General features: G+C 42.7%; 1 protein-coding gene across 2 annotated transcripts in view; it reads left to right on the top strand.

The window, feature by feature from the left end:
* The window catches only part of WASHC3 (WASH complex subunit 3), a 142,095-nt gene that overhangs the window by 107,019 nt on the left and 20,901 nt on the right, over positions 1-14,175 (top strand). The window lies entirely within an intron of this gene.

The following is a 14,175-nucleotide window of genomic DNA, read 5'->3' as shown; positions in this document are numbered from 1 at the left end:
TTTTTTTTTTTTTAGATTCCATATATGTGTGTTAGCATACAGTATTTGTCTTTCTCTTTCTGACTTACTTCACTCTGTATGACAGCCTCTGTGTCCATCCACCTCACTACAATAACTCAGTGTGGTTTCTTTTTATGGCTGAGTAATATTCCATTCTGTATATGTGCCACATCTTCTTTACCCATTCATCTGTCGATGGACACTTAGGTTGTTTCCATGCCCTGGCTATTGTAAATAGTGCTGCAATGAACATTGTGGTACATGACTCTTTTTGAATTATGGTTTTCTCAGGGTATATGCCCAGTAGTGGGATTGCTGGGTCATATGGTAGTTCTATTTTTAGTTCTTTAAGGAACCTCCATACTGTTCTCCATAGTGGCAGTATCAATTTACATTCCCACCAACAGTGCAGGAGGGTTCCCTTTTCTCCACACCCTCTCCAGCATTTGTTGTTTGTAGATTTTCTGATGAAGCCCATTCTAACTGGTGTGAGGTGATACCTCATTGTACTTTTGATTTGCATTTCTCTAATAATTAGTGATGCTGAGCAGCTTTTCATGTGCTTCTTGGCTATCTGTATGTCTTCTTTGGAGAAATGCCTATTTAGGTCTTCTGCCCATTTTTGGATTGGGTTGTTTGTTTTTTTGATATTGAGCTTCATAAGCTGCTTGTATATTTTGGAGATTAATCCTTTGTCAATTGCTTCGTTTACAAATATTTTCTCTCATTCTGAGGGTTGTCTTTTGGTCTTGTTTATGGTTTCCTTTGCTGTGCAAAAGCTTTTTTTTTTTTATTTAAAATAACTTTATTGGAGTATAATTGCTTTACAATGGTGTATTGGTTTCTGCTTTATAACAAAGTGATTCAGTTATACATATACATATGTTCCCATATCTCTTCCCTCTTGTGTCTCCCTCCCTCCCACCCTCCCTATCCCACCCCTCTAGGTGGTCACAAAGCACCGAGCTGATCTCCCTGTGCTATGCAGCTGCTTCCCACTAGCTATCTATTTTACATTTGGTAGTGTATATATGTCCATGCCACTCTCTCACCCTGTCACATCTTACCCCTCCCCCTCCCCATATCCTCAAGTCCATTCTCTAGTAGGTCTGTGTCTTTATTCCTGTCTTGCCACTAGGTTCTTCATGACCTTTTTTTTTTTTTTCCCTTAGATTCCATATATACGTGTTAGCATACTGTATTTGTTTTTCTCTTTCTGACTTACTTCACTCTGTATGACAGACTCTAACTCCATCCACCTCACTACAAATACCACCATTTCGTTTCTTTTTATGGCTGAGTAATATTCCATTGTATATATGTGCCACATCTTCTTTATCCATTCATCTGATGATGGACACTTAGGTTGCTTCCATGTCCTGGCTATTGTAAATAGAGCTGCAATGAACATTTTGGTAGATGACTCTTTTAGAATTATGGTTTTCTCAGGGTATATGCCCAGTAGTGGGATTGCTGGGTCACATGGTAGTTCTATTTTTAGTTTTGTAAGGAACCTCCATACTGTTCTCCATAGTGGCTGTATCAATTTACATCCCCACCAACAGTGCAAGAGTGTTCCCTTTTCTCCACACCCTCTCCAGCATTTATTGTTTCTAGATTTTTTGATGATGGCCATTCTAACTGGTGTGAGATGCTATCTCATTGTAGTTTTGATTTGCATTTCTCTAATGATAATGATGTTGAGCACATTCTTTCATGTGTCTGTTGGCAATCTGTATATCTTCTTTGGAGAAATGTCTATTTAGGTCTTCTGCCTATTTTTGGATTGGGTTGTTTGTTTTTTGTTATATAGCTGCATGAGCTGCTTGTAAATCTTGGAGATTAATCCTTTGTCAGTTGCTTCATTTGCAAATATTTTCTCCCATTCTGAGGGTTGTCTTTTGGTCTTGATTATGGTTTCCTTTGCTGTGCAAAAGCTTTTAAGTTTCATTAGCTCCCATTTGCTTATTTTTGTTTTTATTTCCATTTCTCTAGGAGGTGGGTCAAAAACGATCTTGCTGTGATGTATGTCATAGTGTTCTGCCTATGTTTTCCTCTAAGAGTTTTATAGTGTCTGGCCTTACATTTAGGTCTTTAATCCATTTTGAGTTTATTTTTGTGTATGGTGTTAGGGAGTGTTCTAATTTCATTCTTTTACATGTAGCTGTCCAGTTTTCCCAGCACCACTTATTGAAGAGGCTGTCTTTTCTCCATTGTATATTCTTGCATCCTTTATCAAAGATAAGGTGACCATATGTGAGTGGGTTTATCTCTGGGATTTCTATCCTGTTCCATTGATCTATATTTCTATTTTTTGCCAGTACCAAACTGTCTTGATTACTGTAGCTTTGTAGTATAGCTTGAAGTCAGGGAGCCTGATTCCTCCAGCTCCGTTTTTCTTTCTCAGGATTGCTTTGGCTATTCGGGGTCTTTTGTGTTTCCATACAATTGTGAAATTTATTGTTCTAGTTCTGTGAAAAATGTCATTGGTAGTTTGATAGGGATTGCATTTGATCTGTAGATTGCTTTGGGTAGTAGAGTCATTTTCACAATATTGATTCTTCCAATCCAAGAACATGGTATATCTCTCCATCTGTTGGTATCATCTTTAATTTCTTTCATCAGTGTCTTATACTTTTCTGCATACAGGTCTTTTGTCTCCTTCTGTAGGTTTATTCCTAGGTATTTTATTCTTTTTGCTGCAATGGTAAGTGGGAGTGTTTCCTTAATTTCTCTTTCAGATTTTTCATCATTAGTGTATAGGAATGCGAGAGATTTCTGTGCATTAATTTTGTATCCTGCTACTTTACCGAATTCATTGATTAGCTCTAGTAGTTTTCTGGTAGCATCTTTAGGATTCTCTATGTATAGTATCATGTCATCTGCAGACAGTGACAGTTTTACTTCTTCTTTTCCGATTTGGATTCCTTTTTTTTATTGTTGTTCTCTTATTGCTGTGGCTAACACTTCCAAAACTATGTTGAATAATAGTGGTGACAGTGGGCAACCTTGTCTTATTCCTGATCTTAGAGGAAATGGTTTCAGTTTTTCACCATTGAGAATGATGTTGGCTGTGGGTTTGTCATATATGGCCTTTATTATGCTGAGGTAGGTTCCCTCTGTGCCTACTTTCTGGAGAATTTTTATCATAAATGGGTGTTGAATTTTGTTGAAAGGTTTTTCTGCATCTATTGAGATGATCATATGGTTTTTATCCTTCAATTTGTTAATATGGTGTATCACATTGATTGATTTGTGTATATATATATATTTTTTTATAAATTTATTTATTTATTTATTTATTTTTGGTTGTGTTGGGTATTCGTTTTTGTGCGAGGGCCTTCTCCAGTTGCAGCGAGCGGGGGCCACTCTTCATCACGGTGCGCGGGCCTCTCACTGTCGTGGCCTCTCCCGTTGTGGAGCACAGGCTCCAGATGCGCAGGCTCAGTAGTTGTGGCTCACGGGCCCAGTTGCTCCGCGGCATGTGGGATCCTCCCAGACCAGGGCTCGAAACCATGTCCCCTGCATTGGCAGGCAGATTCTCAACCACTGTGCCACCAGGGAAGCCCGATTTGTGTATATTGAAGAATCCTTGCATTCCTGGGAAAGACCCCACTTGATCGTGGTGTATGATCCTTTTAATATGCTGCTGGATTCTGTTTGCTAGTATTTTGTTGAGGATTTTTGCATGTATGTTCATCAGTGATTTTGGGCTGTAGTTTTCTTTTTTTGTGACATCTTTGTCTGGTTTTGGTATCAGGGTGATGGTGGCTTCGTAGAATGAGTTTGGTAGTGTTACTCCCTCTGCTATATTTTGGAAGCGTTTGAGAAGGATGGGTGTTAGCTCTTCTCTAAATGTTTGATACAATTCGCCTATGAAGCCATCTAGTGTTGGACTTTTTTTTGGTGGAAGATTTTTCATCACAGTTTCAATTTCAGTGCTTGTGATTGGTCTGTTTATATTTTCTATTTCTTCCTGGTTCAGTTTCAGAAGGTTGTGGTTTTCTAAGAATTTGTCCATTTCTTCCAGGTTGTCCATTTTATTGGCATAGAGTTGCTTGTAGTAATCTCTCATGATCCTTTGTATTTCTGCAGTGTCACTTGTTACTTCTCCTTTATCATTTCTAATTCTGTTGATTTGAGTCTTCTTTTTTTCTTGATGAGTCTGGATAATGGTTTATCAATTTTGTTTATCTTCTCAAAGAACCAGCTTTTAGTTTTATTGATCTTTGCTATTATTTCCTTTATTTCTTTTTCATTTATTTCTGATCTGATCTTTATGATTTCTTTCCGTCTGCTAACTTTGGGGGTTTTTTGTTCTTCTTTCTCTAATTGCTTTAGGTGTAAGTTTAGGTGGTTTATTCGAGATTTTTCTTGTTTCTTGAAGTAGGATTGTATTGCTATAAACTTCCCTCTTAAACTGCTTTTGCTGCATCCCATAGGTTTTGGGTCATCGTGTTTTCATTGTCATTTGTTTCTAGGTATTTTTTGATTTCCTCTTTGATTTCTTCAGTGATCTCTTGGTTATTTAGGTTATTTAGTAGCGTATTGTTTAGCCTCCATGTGTTCGTATTTTTTACAGTTTTTTTCCTGTAATTGATATCTAGTGTCATAGTGTTGTAGTCAGAAAAGATACTTGATATGATTTCATTTTTCTCAAATTTACCAAGGCTTGGTTTGTGACCCAAGATATGATCTATGCTGGAGAATGTTCCATGAGCACTTGAGAAGAAAGTGTATTCTGTTGTTTTTGGATGGAATGTCCTATAAATATCAATTAAGTCCATCTTGCTTAATGTATCATTTAAAGCTTGTGTTTCCTCATTTATTTTCGTTTTGGATGATCTGTCCATTGGTGAAAGTGGGGTGTTAAAGTCCCCGACTATGATTGTGTTACTGTCGATTTCCCCTTTTATGACTGTTAGCATTCGCCTTATGTATTGAGGTGCTCCTGTGTTGGGTGCATAAATATTTAAAATTGTTATATCTTCTTGGATTGATCCCTTGATCATTATGTAGTGTCCTTCTTTGTCTCTTGTTATAGTCTTTAGTTTAAAGTCTATTTTGTCTGATATGAGAATTGCTACTCTAGCTTTCTTCTGACTTCCATTTGCATGGAATATCTTTTTCCATCCCCTCACTTTCAGTCTGTATGTGTCCCTAGGTCTGAAGTAGGTCTCTTGTATACAACATATATACGGGTCTTGTTTTTGTATCCATTCAGCCAGTCTGTGTCTTTTGGTGGGAGCATTTAATCCATTTACATTTAAGGTAATTATCAATATGTATGTTCCTGTTACCATTTTCTTGTTTTGGGTTTGTTTTTGTAGGTCTTTTCCTTCTCCTGTGTTTCCTGCCTAGAGAAGTTCCTTTAGTATTTATTGTAAAGCTGGTTTGGTGGGGCTGAATTCTCTTACCTTTTGCTTGTCTGTAAAGGTTTTAATTTCTCCATCAAATCTGAATGATATCCTTTAAGGATAAAGTAATCTTGGTTGTAGGTTTTTCCCTTTCATCACTTTAAGTATGTCCTGCCACTCCCTTCTGACTTGCAGAGTTTCTGCTGAAAGATCAGCTGTTAACCTTATAGGGATTTCCTTGTATGTTATTTGTTGCTTTTCCCTTGCTGCTTTTAATATTTTTTCTTTGTATTTGATTTTTGATAGTTTGATTAATATGTTTCTTGGCTTGTTTCTCCTTGGATTTATCCTGTATGGGACTCTCTGTGCTTCCTGGATTTGATTGACTATTTCCTTTCCCATATTAGGGAAGTTTTCAACTATAATCTCTTCAAATATTTTCTCAGTCCCTTTTTTTTCTCTTCTTCTTATGGGACCCCTATAATTTGAATGTTGGTGCATTTAATGTTGTCCGAGAAACCTCTGAGACTGTCCTCAAGTCTTTTCATTCTTTTCTCTTTATTTTGCTCTGTGGTAGTTATTTCCACTATTTTATCTTCCAGGTCACTTATCCATTCTTCTTCCTCAGTTATTCTGCTATTGATTCCTTCTAGAGAATTTTTAATTTCATTTATTGTGCTGTTCATCATTGTTTATTTGCTCTTTAGTTCTTCTGAGTCCTTGTTAAACGTTTCTTGTATTTTCTCCATTCTATTTCCAAGATTTTGGATCATCTTTACTATCATTACTCTGAATTCTTTTTCAGGTAGTCTGCCTATTTCCTCTTCACTTGTTTGGTCTGGTGGGTTTTTACCTTTCTCCTTCATCTGCTGTGTGTTTCTCTGTCTTCTCATTTTGTTTAACTTACTTCGTTTGGGGTCTCATTTTTGCAGGCTGCAGGTTCGTAGTTCCCGTTGTTTTTGGTGCCTGCCCCCAGTGGGTGAGGTTGGTTCAGTGGCTTGTGTAGGCTTCCTGGTGGAGCAAACTGGTGCCTGTATTCTGGTGGGTGGGGCTGGATCTTGTCTTTCTGGTGGGCAGGGCTACATCCGGTGGTGTGTTTGGGGGTGTCTGTGAACTTAGTATGATTTTAGGCAGCCTCTCTGCCTAAATGGGTGGGGTTGTGTTCCTGTCTTGTTAGTTGTTTGGCATGGGGCATCCAGCACTGGAGCTTGCTGGCTGTTGGGTGGAGCTGGGTCTTTGCGTTGAGACAGAGATCTCTGGGAGAGCTCTCACTGATTGATATTATGTGGGGCCGGGAGGTCTCTGGTGGTCCAATGTCCTGAACTCAGCTCTCCCACCTCAGAGGCTCAGGCCTGACACCCAGCTGGAGCACCAAGACCTGTCAGCCACACGGATGTGTTACAGGGTCTTTCTCCTCCTAGGGACTCAGCCAGGATTTCAGGCAGTGGGTTCTGAGTCCAAAAATTGCCTCTATTTGGGAACTTGCCAAACACGACACAGGAGAGGCTTCAATATTTTCTTGGAGTTGGATTTGCTCTCTTGTACTTCTCCCATTGCCACAAAAAATCTTTCCCTGAGTAGCTGCTGCTCTTTTCGCTGCTTAATTTTTAAATGAGAAGTTAACTTGTCTTTTCTCACAGAGCCAATTTACTTGGTGAGGTCAGCAAAATGCTGATAAGAAAACCTACATGAGGCCCCTCAGGCTGGGCCTCTGAGATCCTGGCTGAAAGCTCACCACAGATCTGTGTCCAATAATAAAATTCTCCTCGAATCTGGGAGCACTCAGCTCATTCCTGCCTTTTCAATCTTTTAAGTGCCTCCTTCCCATGCTCCTTCTTTTCCTTCCCCCAGTCTCTCACAAAATCTTGTTCCAAAATGTCAGTCAACCATCAGCTAATGGGATCAGAAGTTGCCTCACAGTCAGAAAACCTCCTGGTCCCCGGCCCAAGTGCCCCCCATTACATCCAGTGTCCCAAGATGACCTCCCAGTCCCCATGACGTAAGGAAACATTTCAGAGCAGCTTTACAAAATGAGAAACTCATTCGTTATTTTTTTCAAGGGACCCAGAAAATAAAATGTTATGAACAAGGAAATTGCTGGTGGGTCACTGGCCAGGACACTGAAATGTGAACATCGAACAATTAATTTAAGGAAAATATAAACAGGTTTCATTATACAGATTTTAAGAATATGATTGGAATAGTCTGTTGTTTTGAATTCTAGAATGTTCCTCCCCCTACTGCACCCCTGCCCCCACCCCGGGCCTTCTTACTATGAGTTGGCATTCTCCCTCCCCCTGGTTGTTTTCTCCATCTCCATCCACTGTTATAGCACAGATGAACTCACTCTGTGTTTGGCTTCATGTGGTTGCCTTGCCTACGTTTATTCTGGTTTCCTATTGTGTTGCCGACGCACATTTTTAAGAGTTCCATTATGTGGAATGGTTTTTTTTCCTACTCTCTTCAGAAAAATTGACTTTTCAAAGGAATATTAAAACAATTTTTTTGTTTAAAGAAATAAGGTTATTTCTAGTTCTTTGTCCTCTTTCACAATTACAGCCATGTACTCCATAAGGAATCCATTAATGTGTAAGATGCTTTGAAGCCGCTGGATGTGTGTGTGTGTGTGTGTGTGTGTGCGCGCGCACGCACGCGTGTACTGTTTTCTTTCTTTTTCTCTCAGAATCTTGCCACTGCCAACCACTGATTTAGGAATGTTTAGGGGTACATGCCAACTCAATAATCAAAATCATTTTGGTACTGGGAACCCAACCACAGTCTCTGTAGACCAGTGGAATTTATTGCTTGCTCCAGTTTATTAAGTAATAGTACCAACAACATTTTGAATAAAGAAGAGTCTGATAAGATATGATAGAATGTCAGGATAATTCATTTTGACCATAAAACAATGCTTGTTTTGAATTTGAAACACTAAAAGCATGAATAGCCTGATGGTCCACGGCTTCCTTGCCTTGACCTGATATAGGAATATGATTCCTAGCTCACTTTAGGAAAGAGTTTCAGGACAGACTGCTGGTTTTCTGCTACATCCATATCCCTGTTTTCATTCCACAAATACATATCCAGTACTGACTGTGGGCCAAGCACTGGCCTAGGCATTGGGACCACAGTGATGAACAGGATAAACGCAACTCCTGCCACATGGCACTTTCTGAAGGAAGCTATCTTGGCTGCGCAGATTACTGTCTGTTGAGACATTTGAGGCACATGCAAAACAGACTAATGGTGAAGCTTATGGACTGTGTTCGGATCCAGGCTATACCATCCCAAGCTGTTTTATTTTGAACAATTTATGTGGCCTTACTAAGCTTCAGAGTCCTAAATTGCAGTGGTACTTACCTCACAGAGTTATTTTGAGGGTTAAGTGAAAAAGTCCTCGTACAGCTTTTACCATAGTGCCTGGTTAAGGGCCATGAGTAGTGGTGGTGGTAGTATAAGTTTATTTATTTTATGTTATTTTTTCTATTTTTGGCTGCATTGGGTCTTTGCTGCTCCACACAGGCTTTCTCTAGTTGCGGTGAGCGGGGGCTACTCTTCGTTATGGTGCATGGGCTTCTCATTGCAGTGGCTTCTCTTGTCATGGAGCATGGGCTCTAGGCACGCAGGCTTCAGTAGTTGTGGCACGCAAGCTCAGTAGTTCTGGCTCGCGGGCTCTAGAGTGCAGGCTCAGCAGTTGTGGCGCACGGGCTTAGTTGCTCCGCGGCATGTGGGATCTTCCCAGACCAGGGCTCAAACCCGTGTCCCCTGCATTGGCAGGCGGATTCTTAACCACTGTGCCACCAGGGAAGTCCCAGTGGTCGTAGTAGTAGTAGCAGTAATAGTAGTAGTCGTAAGTGGACCATACTGTCCCTCAGCAGAGAAGGTCGTGGCAAGTCCATGGGTCCAACCATCACTGGGGGGTCACAGATCCATCCCACCCTAGGAGTCTCTTAAATTTAAGGAGTAAAAAAAGAGGCTTGCCCAATGCTCAGAACCACATCCTCTTCCTTCTCAAGCTGCAGTGCCTCCTGCTGCTCATGTAAGAAAATGCAGCTCCTTCCTCCCCAGGAGTGCATTTGCCAGCCTGCTGTGGCAAGAATCCCTCACACTGAACCCTGCCATCTCTGGCCCCAAAAGATGCAGCCCCTCCTATCACCCCTGAGACCTGCCATCAGTCACTGCAGCTGTGGAAGCCTGCCATTCTGTGGTGTAGACTCTTCCCACGCACTGCCCCGCTTCAGAGCCTCTTCCTACTCCATGTTGAGCCCAGGATAGCAGATCTGGAACTTCTGGGCATGCTGGGGCCTCAGGGCTCATAAGAAACCCATCTTTCTGATGCATCCTGGATGGGTTTTCCCCCTTCATTTGTCTCCAAAGGAGCACTGGACAGTTTCCATATGGCTGCCACGTGCCCCAATGTTTTGGTCGAGACCACATTATTCCCATACCTAACTAGACCTCTCCCAGAATGGTCACAAGGTTCTCCTGGACATAGCAGGGGCTGCTCTGCCCAAGCTGTGATGCAGAGCAGAAAACTGTGCCGCCTAATTCCTCTGCACCTATGCCTCTCCAGAGGCTATGTCTTCTACCCAGCAAGAAAAAGAAGTTCATTTGTTTTTCATTCTAGGGATCTAGGTGCAAAAATAACCCACTGTAGCTAATCGGCCCACTCCCTTCCCTGTGAAGTGGGCAGACACAGAAAATCCCCGACCCTGCCCAGCTCATCATCTACCCCTAAGGGGCCTTGCCATAGCTAGCGTGTGGGAGGAGAGCAAATTTAAATGAAATCAACATGAGTTTCCTCCTAACAATAATAGTTCTATTCATTCAACACTTTCTGAGTGCCCAATTACCTACTTGGTGCCAGAGGAGAGAAAAACCCCAGCCTCCCTTGCGGTAGTTTGGCAAGAGGCTGACTGAGAGGGTCTGTGTTCACTTGAGGGAAGAACAGCCTTATGCCAGGGGCTGAGCTCTGGAGGCTCTGCCTTTGAACACGACTGCTTCCTCAACCAGGAAATGCCCAATATTACATACTACACCAGATCTTCTCTGCCCTGCTTTTCCTATAAATCCATCGAGCAGTACAGAGTGGGCTCCTTCCCCTGAAGCCCTTTCCAGTGTGCACTCAGCTTTGGTCGATCAAGCACACTTCTCTCTGTCGGATGGTGGCAGCCCAGGGTACCAATGCATTCTCCTGCCTCTCTTTGTGGAGGCTTCCTCAGGAAACCATGCTTTGCTTTTTGTTGCGTGTCACCAGTAAAATGTGTGTCTGTGCCACTTTGGCATGACAGCATGCATGTGTGAAGAACACACAAGGAGCTCACAGCATTGTGAAAAAGAAATCAAAGGCAGTAACAGACGCAAATACACTTATAGACACATAAGGCAAGAGGGGACTCTGACAGGCCGTAATTGCACCCCCGCTCCAGGCAGCAGATTACAGTCTTAGTGAAAATGTATACTTCTGCCTGATTAACAAAGTCCTAGAGGGCTGCGTGTAGAGGGGAACCCTTATTTTCACTCTCCAGGGAAAAAATAGTGTATCTGACAAGAACTTCCCTTAGGAACAAACCCCAAAGGAGGAGATGTTCGTGGAGAATGAACTAATTTTTGTGAAGAATGAACCACACACTCTTTACTTACATTGACTCATTTAAGAAAATGAACAAAAAAATTAAGGTTTTGCTACACACACAAGGAATGTTTCAACATAAGCAAGTGGGTAGAAGCAGAGCTGTCAGCCCTTTGAAGTGAGATGGCAAATACTCGGGCGGGGGCTGCTGTGTTCAGGTGAGGCCTTACACACGAGTGCAGGGCTGAGGGGGAGGATGGTGGTGAAATCTGGCCTTTACTCCTCTTTCAGTCTGTTTGTGTGGGTGCAAGTACCCAAGGACGGGGTGCCATACTTTTGTTCTTCACACAGACACTATCTACCTACAAAGCCTAGAGGAAACCACTTTTCCTAATTCATCTACCTGAAAGGGCTCCTTTTTATAATAGGTATAATTTGTATGTGCTCAACTCAAAGCCCTTCAGGACTTGATAGGTCTGAGGGCAAGTGGGGTACAGGGCACCTGACTACTAAACAGTTCGTAGCATCCATCCGCCATTTGGAAATGGCAACTTCATAAAGCCCTTGGACTTTCTTCAGACTCTGATCTTCTGCCAGGGGTAACCAGGGAGCTTTAGAGAATAACTGGCCCTGTTCATTAAGGTTTGGGTTTTTTTTTTTTTTTTTTTTTTTGAGATAATTGTAGATTCACATGCAGTTGTAAGAAATACAGAGAGATACAGTGTCTTCTTTACTAAAGGTTTAATTTTTTTATTTTTAAAAATTTATTTATTTATCTGTTTGTTTGATTTTGGCTGCGTTGGGTCTTTGTTGCTGCACGCGGGCTTTCTCTAGTTGCTGTGAGCGGGGGCTACTCTTCGTTGCAGTGCGCGGGCTTCTCATTGTGGTGGCTTCTCTTGTTGAGCACGGGCTCTAGGGCGCGCGGGCTTCAGTAGTTGTGGCACGCAGGCTTTAGTAGTTGTGGCTCGCGGGCTCTAGAGCACAGGCTCAGTAGTTGTGGTGCACGGGCTTAGTTGCTCCATGGCATGTGGGATCTTCCCAGACCAGGGCTCGTCGTCCCCTCAGCACCTTAGATTCTTGTAATAAAGACACACACAACAGATCTCTTTGAAAAAGTTCATCGTGCAAATTGCCAAGAGGCAAGTGAACATCTCGGAGGAAGAGTCCTGTGCAGTGTCTTGGGGACTGAGTAAAAGTGGGTGTTGGAAGGGCAATCTGGGCAGAGAACACAGCACGGGCAAAGGCTCAGAAGTATGAAATAGCATGGTATGTGCTGGGAGCCATTCAAGTAATTCAGCATGGATGGGAACAAAAAATTCAAGGAAGGGAGTTCAGTGGCATCCCGGGAATGAGAAGGGAATGTTGTGTGATCCTGGCCTCCCACATTCTATGCTGGGGGAATGAAAAACAGATGGGAAACATGCTTCCAAACATGGCCCAAGCATGGCTCTTGGAGAAGCAGAAGCGAATCTTGCTTCGGTTCAAGGAGCCCACTGAACCCTCACTCCAATCCTTGGGCTGTGGCCCACTTCCTTCCATAACCTTCACCCAAGGCCAAGGGCAGGAAGTCTAGCTCACATCCTTCTCTTCTGCACAAGGCCAGCAATTGGAATGAAACAGAGTCCCCCCTCTACCAATCTGGGCTGCCACATGGGACATGGCTAAGCCCAGCTGTCCCCAGCTCCCATCTGGCATGGAGATTATCAAGAAGTACCCCCCAGGGTCCAGTGAAAGACACAGAAGGTAGTCGATGGTGCTGCTGGCAAGCTCAGCAGAGGGTCATCAAAGTGGGGGCTGCAGGGCAGACCACCTGAGCTGGGAATCAAATGGAAACTCCCAGCCATTCTTCAAAGAAATACACAACCCCGGAGAGCTGAGACGAAGCAAATTAACTAGGAGGACTCCAGGCCCTGACGAATGGAGAAACAGCAGACCTGGAGTGTTCTATCCCCAGCTGTCTGCAGAAGGTGCTAGCAGAGCGAGGAGTGACGAGGTGCATAGGGAAATCATTCTGCAAAGACAGTGAAGATCCAAGGAGCAGCGTGGGATCCGAGCTTTCACCTGCCCACCTCCACAGCGACACAATAAGCAAACCCTTGTTCCTCCCAGGCATTCTGGGGAAGACAGGGAGGGGATACTGAGATACTTAAACATGAGTTTCCTTGGGACTCAGCAGGCTGGGCTCATAAGGAAGATTATATCATTTATAGAAAACTGACAAAGCCACACTTTCTTTGAATAAATGAGTATATTGTGTGTAAATGATCAACCCCTCTCTATGTGGCTTATGGACATCCCCGGCCAGGTTTTGGATGAAACAATTCTATTTTAATTTGGAATGATGAGGATTCAGTGCTGGTTGGTGATTTCTGAATCATGCCATACTCTCTACCAGGGCTAAAGTATTTCTTACTGAGGAAGAGATGAGCTCCCTTTTTACCTGTCCTCAGGTCCAAAGACATGACAAGCCTGGTACATCCCCAGAAAATGGGGATATAGCCGTCATAAGAGGACTGGGTAGCCTTTGAGTCTGTGAACTAGTTTACTTCGGGACAACCTGCTTTTGTAATATTCCACCTTGTAATTGAAAGGGAGGGAGGAAGAAAGTCTGGTATGGGAATAAGAAGACAGCAGTATCCTTTATGGGCAGGACTTAGAATTGGGTGACTTAAGAGTCACAGGTGGCCATATTTTTAGGTATGTCTTTTAAAGTAAAAAAAGGAATTTTCTTGTAAGGTTTGCTCTGTTAACAAACCCTGCACCCCAATCTCAGCAACTTATTACAACAGTGGTTTATTTCTTCCTCATGCTATCTGGAGGCTGAGGTGGGCTGTGGCTTTCACCAGGCCCTGTAGGAAAAGCTCACTCTTCCTCTTGTGTGTCTCCCCTTTACTGTCATACCACAGCCACACTCACAACACTTTTGACACCAGATGTGAGGGTCGGGGTGTTCCCGCACCACTGGTTCTACAACACCAACTGGATGTCCCACAATACAACTCAATTCTGACACTGTCTTCCTGGAAATAGTGTCAGATCCTATAGGTTAAGGGCTTAGTCCCACAAAACAACCCCTTCCCCCACCACTTCGGATGCCAGTCGAAAGTCCGGGTTGTCACCTGCGCTGCGGACCAATCATCCATAGATCAGGTATTCCCTCCACCCCCTCCTCAGGCTCAATTAATGCGCTAGAGCAACTCACAGAACTCAGGAAGGCAGTTCCCTTACTGTTTACCAGTTTATTAT

The sequence above is a fragment of the Balaenoptera ricei genome, chromosome 10 (genome assembly GCF_028023285.1).
Source record: "Balaenoptera ricei isolate mBalRic1 chromosome 10, mBalRic1.hap2, whole genome shotgun sequence".
NCBI lineage: Eukaryota > Metazoa > Chordata > Mammalia > Artiodactyla > Balaenopteridae > Balaenoptera > Balaenoptera ricei.
The sequence above is the reverse complement of the archived record's forward strand: the minus strand, read 5'-3'. Positions and strand labels throughout refer to the sequence as shown.